The sequence below is a fragment of the Equus quagga genome, chromosome 5 (assembly GCF_021613505.1).
Source record: "Equus quagga isolate Etosha38 chromosome 5, UCLA_HA_Equagga_1.0, whole genome shotgun sequence".
Taxonomy (NCBI): domain Eukaryota; kingdom Metazoa; phylum Chordata; class Mammalia; order Perissodactyla; family Equidae; genus Equus; species Equus quagga.
Genome location: NC_060271.1, coordinates 27,066,160 through 27,072,244, shown reverse-complemented (window position 1 = coordinate 27,072,244; position 6,085 = coordinate 27,066,160).

The following is a 6,085-nucleotide window of genomic DNA, read 5'->3' as shown; positions in this document are numbered from 1 at the left end:
GGGTGGGGGCGGGGCTTGCCCGGGGGCGCGCCGGCGCGGGGCGGGGCCAGCTGATCGACAGGCGGCTCAGGCGGCGCGGGGGCCGTCCGGTGCTCGGCACATCCTCTCGCGAGTTCGCCGTGGCCGGGCCCGGGCAGCCCTGCGCCGCCGCCGGCTTCGCCCCGCCCCCCGGAAGTGCGCGCGCCTCCCCCGCCCAGCGAGCGTCCGTGCTTCTGTCCTTTGAACCGGGAGTGGTTTCGCCGTTAGAGCAGCCGCTTTGGAACTAAATCTGGGCTCTAACCGTCTGTGCCTCCCTGACCTTGGGCTCCTTACGCGCCACCTCTCTGAGCCTCGTTTGTCTTCACTGTAAAAGGGGGATAGTGATTCCAACCTGCCAGAGCTGTCTTGAGAGTTGAAAATAGGTACGTAAAGCACTTCGTACTTTGTGCAAGTGCCCAATAAGTGATGCCGATATTATTTTAAAAATCGGACACTGTGCTTCAGTACAAGCAACGTGGGAAGTGGACAAGGCTGAAGCTTTGGAGCTAGACTAGGCGTGACACTGAGTAAATTACTTGACCAATCTAACCTATTTTCTAACTTGCAAAATTAGAATCCAGTAATTCATCCCATCTCAGTGACGAACTGGGGTAGTGGATGTGGAAGTGCTTGGAACGGGGTCGGCACTCAATAAATAATATTGGTTCCCTTCTCAGTAACCCGATTGACTTGAAGCCACAAAGGAGTTTTGTTTCTTTGCTGTTCTTATTTTTTAAATTATATTTTGAAAGGATAATTCATTAACTGCTTCAAGTGATATACGGTGAAAAGACTTCTCATCTCTGCCCTCTGGTCGCCTAGTTTCCCTCCTCAGAGGCAAACAGTGTATCAGCTTCTTAAATGTCCTTTCCGAGGTATTTTACACATAGAAAGCAAATAGTAGTGTACTATACGCACAGTTCTATACTTACTATAGTTTGAAAATTATTCCATCAGAGTACAGAAGGAGCTGCCTCAGGACTATTTTTATGGCTCATAATATACCATTTTATACACAGTAATGTATTTAATCAGTGACCTAGTGAAGGACATGAGACAGGATCAAACCTTTTGTTATAAGGGCTGCAGTAAGTAACTTTGTATATACATATATGTAGGATCTATTCCTAGAAGGAGGATAGTTGGGTCAAAGGGTGTGGGAATGTGTGGTTTTGATAGATATTGCTCACTTCTCTATAAGTACCGTTTCCCCATCTCCTTATCAATACTGTTATCAAACTTTATGATCTTTGTCAATCTGGTATCGGAAAAATGTATCTCACGCTAGTGTATTTTGCAATTTTCTTGAGTGGAGTGAGCCTCATTTTATGTTTAAGAGACACATTTTACTTTCTGTGTCCTTTTATATCTTTTGCCCGTTTTTCTTATTGATTCATAGGAGCTCGCTATATATTAGGGAAATCAGCTCTGTCAAATGAGTTGCAAATATTTTGTCCCAGTTTGTTGACTTTTGATTTTGCCTAGAGTGTTTTTTGCTATATAAAAACATTAGATATTTATGGGATCAAATTTATCCATCCTTTATTTTTCTTTGATTCTGGATTTTGTGTTACAGTTTGAAAGGCCTTCCTCACTCTGAGGTTTTTTTTTTTTTAATCCATTTGGAATTTAGTAAGGTGTGAGGATCATAATATTCTTAAGAACTAGCATCAACCTTGCCTGTCATGTTATCTGCTCAACCTATTGTGCCGATGAGAAAGAGAGCCCCACAGGGGAAATGCCTGTCTCCAAAACCTGTTCCTCCCCTGGAGTCCCCTAACTCAGGGAGTGGTACCTCCATCCAGCAAGGTGCTGAAGTTCAACCTTCAGCCACCACGTTCAGTCTGTCCTGTTGGTTCTTCCTTGTAAGCACTCACAGACCCATTCACTTCACTCCCACTCAGCTAGTTCAGGCCTCATCATATTGTTCACACATCAGGGCTTTTAAACGTGCTGCTCCCTCTGCCTGGAATATGGCTGGCTCCTTCTCATTCAGGCCTCACATCTTCCTTGCCTGTCTTATCTCAGGTACCCCCTGGCACTATGATATCACTGTATTTTTTCTTTCACAGCACTTATTGCACTCTGTAATTGCCTTGTTTATTTAAACACTTGTTCACTGTCTTTCTCCTCGACCAAAATGTAAGCTCCCTCTTATCAGGGGCCATGTTTGTTGTCTCCTGCTGTATCCCTAGCACTGACGATAGTACTTTTCACATAGTGGATGTTCAGAATATTTACTGAATGAATAAACGAATGATCTCTCAACCTGGATTCCTTCAATGGTCTCTTGATTCTTTGTTTTCATGCATCTGCATGAAACATAGACTCAGGGAAATTCGAACTCTCTTCTGATTGGCATGTCAATTATCAATGAACAAAATCAAGGAGTCCTGAGAAAAGAGGGAGCTGAAGGCCAACTGTGGGACCAAAAGAATTGGGACTGACTGGTATGGTGACTAGACAGGGTCAGGGGGCCTGGCTTCTGGTGCCAGCTCTTCTGCCTGCTGTGTGACCTTGAACAACTCACTTCACCTCTCTCAGCATCCTCCTCTTCTGTAAAGCTGTGATATCAACATCTCAGTGTTACAGAGAGGTTGTAAAAATCAAATGAAGATGCATGTGAAAGTGCTTGTACACTGCAAAGGGTTAGGGACAAGGGAAAGCTTTCTTTCCTTTCAGGGGGGCCACCGTCTCCTTCCCACTTACCTTTAGGTCAGCCCTGCTATCTTCTCAGGATATTCCTGCCTTCAGATCCAGGGAGATGCTGTGCTAGGATTGTCTCTCTTCTCCACCATTTCCAGCTGCTGTGGCTGGGCCTGGTGCCCTACTGAGGACAAGGCACCTGCCATAAGCATGGGGCTGGTGGGTGCTGCTGAGAGCTTCTAGGCAGAAGGACAGGGATGCCTGGCACACACAGGTTAACACAAGAACCTTTTTCTTCTGGGCCTCAGTCTTTCCCTGAGGAAAGGAGGCTTAACGATCTCATCTCCCAAGACACAAGACAGTCATCAATATTATGGCAGTGGCTGTAGGGAGTTGCAGGGTATATGCTCCCAGAAGACAACAGGGAGAGCCAGAGTCACAATGCCTTGGGGCTTCAGGTGCGCCCAAGCTTTGGTTTAGGAGGTGGTGCCTGTTTGTTTGCTTTTAGTCTCCTGGAGCCAAAGCTTCCTCCTTTAGCCATTTAAAAAGCATATTGTTTACTTAGTGGGCCAGAAGAGCTGCCCCAACTACACACACAGATTACTCAGCCTGAAAATTAAAAACAATCTCCTGTACTTGTCCATGATTTTTTTTTTTTTTTCGGTGAGGAAGCTAACATCTGGTGTCAATCTTCCTCTTTTATGTGGGATGCCGCCACAGTGTGGCTTGATGAGTGGTGCTAGGTCCCCACCTGGGATCCAAACCTGTGGACCCTGGGCCACCGAAGTGGAGTGCATGAACTTAAACCATGGGGCTGGACCTGGTGATCCATTTTAAGTCAGATTCTCTTTGACATGGTTTTTCCTCAGTCTCCTTTCCTCTGCTGGTCTCTTAAATGCTGATAATCCCTATGTTAGTCTTTAAAACTTAGGGGGATTTTACATCTCTGAAATTCAGAAGCCTGGGAATTTCTGATTTTATCTTTTTCTTTTGTGCTTCCCTTCTCCAAATTGTCCCCCATCCTGTTGCCAGAGGGATTTTTCCAAAGCAGTTCTGATCTGGCTCAGAAATCTTTTGTTCCTTACTGCCAACAGGATCAAGTCCAAATTCCTTGGCTGGGAATCACAAATTGTCACAATTCACTTTTTCAGCTTCAGATTGATTGACTTGATTTCAATATAAATTAAATCATGAATATGTATTAATTATGATTAGGTTCAGAGAAAGCCCAAATACTAGGGGCTTAAGTAACATAGAGCTTATTTCTCAGGTAAAACTTATTTGTGAAGGCCTGAGGTGGGCAGTCGGGGCTTCTGGGTGTCAGGGACCCAGGCTCCTTTGATCTATTGTTGTCTCATTCTTAACCTGGTCAAAGAGGGGAGTGCAAATTCCAGGAATCGTGCTGTATCCCAGCCAGGAGGAAGGTGGAAAGGGAAGAGGGTACGGGATAGATGCCAGGTATATTTTAAAGAGGCTCCGGAGAGACTGGCACCCGCCACCTCTGCTTGCATCACAAGGGACCACCTTGCCTGCTGCAAGGGAGGCAGGGACAGTGTTTATTCCAGCCAACCATGTGCCCACTTGAAAGTTGTCGGTTTTAATTCTTAGGCAGAGAATGGATATTTGGGGAAAATGAGAAGATTCTAACCTAAATGTCCTGCCTCTATAACTTTGCTTAGTCTGGTCCCTTAAGTCTGTAATGCTCGTCTCCCTCTCCTGCCTGAGAGAAGGATAATCAGCCTTTAAAGCCCAGCCCAGATGTCACCTCCAGACCCCCAGAGGTATTGTTCTCAGGGCATCATGCACGCCCCTCTCCGAGGTCTCTAACCATGGTGTTATCCTGTCGGCCTCTTGAGTCGGTCCCCGGGGCCTGCTCCCTCTCCATGGCCGCAGGCTCATCACTCCCCCTAAGCCCAGCATTGTGGGCCTTCCCTGAGGAACCTAATCTCAATTTTCACTCCTGTAGCCTTTGGGTAGCTTCCCTGACCCCCGCAGGCGTTTTTCACTTGCCCACATTGACCATCTGTGCAAACCATCCATCCCACTAACCTCAAGGATAGAGGACCTGGGAGAGAACTTAGGCAAGTTGGGGCTGATCCAGAGCCCAGGTGCACAAGATGGCAGATCTTACTCAGCGGGCACCTGCAGCCCTTCTGCAACCCCAGGCTGAAGCCGAGTCCTTTTCTCCAGAGGACTCACAATATGCTCCCAAAGGCAAGAGGATCATGCTGGGAGCCGTGAACATGTCTGCCTGCAACTAAACCTGGGTGTCCCCTGGCCTTCCAAGGCAGTTTTTCCACATCACTCCACTGCTTAAAAGCCCTCAGTGCCTCCCCAGGTCTTAAGAGTGAGTCCTGACTTTGTGACCCTTCCTGCTCTGACCTTGCCCACTGCTCCCACCTCAGTCCTCACACTCCCCTCACATCTTAGGCAGCGGTGCCAGGCTCTCAGGCCTGCAAACTTGCACTCGTGTTGTCGGCTTTGCTTGGTACACCTTTTTCTGCTCGGCCTTCAAGATTTGCTGTGATGACACTTCCTCGGGAAAGCCTTCCTTAAACCCTCAGGCAGAGCTGCTGTGTCCCACGGCCCTCTGAACACCTCGTATCAGCAGCTTCATCAGCATACTGCATGGGTCTGTCCCCTGCATTAGGCTAAGGGCCACATCCCTCAGGGCATCCCTAGCCTCCGGCACACACTCGGCACTCCCTGAATGACAGAGGGCCAGGACATGGAGACACAAAGCTCCAGTCCTTTGCTTTGGGTGAGTGGGTCATGAGGGGAACACCAAAAAGTCACCCAATGTCAAACTCTTTCCTTTGTCTGAATAAAGCTCAGTCTTCAGGGCCTGCTTCTGGGCTTCACCTCAGGAAGGCAGCCTGACCCCAGGTCTGGGACAAAACCTTAGGCACGCTCTCTCAGCACTCCACGCGTGTCTTCTTTAGCGCACTACTCACTACGCTAACTGTTCTGGATTCCTGGTTTAACGCAGGGTTTCTCAGCCGTGGCACTATGGACATCTGGGGCTGGCTAATCCTTTGTTGAGGGAGGCTGCCCTGCGCACAGGATGTTTTAGCAGCATTACTGACCTCTACCCACTAGAGGCCAGTAGCACCCTCAGTTATGACAACCAAAAATGTCTCCAGACAGTGTCAAATGTCCCCTTGGGGAAAAGTGAGCTCAGGCTGAGAACCACTGGTGTAAGGTCTGTCTCCTCAGTTAGAATGGACGTTCCACGAGGTGGTCCAGCCACTGGAGACCCCATTTGCTCGGTTCCTCAGCCTGGCACTCACTCTTCCACGCAGTCCATCCTCCCTGCCCCAGATTGAGCTGCACGTCACTGAGAACGCGTCACACCTTCCTTTTGACTCCTCTGTGGGCGTGGACAGCTTGAGGGCAGAGACTGCATCTTTCTGGCTTTTGT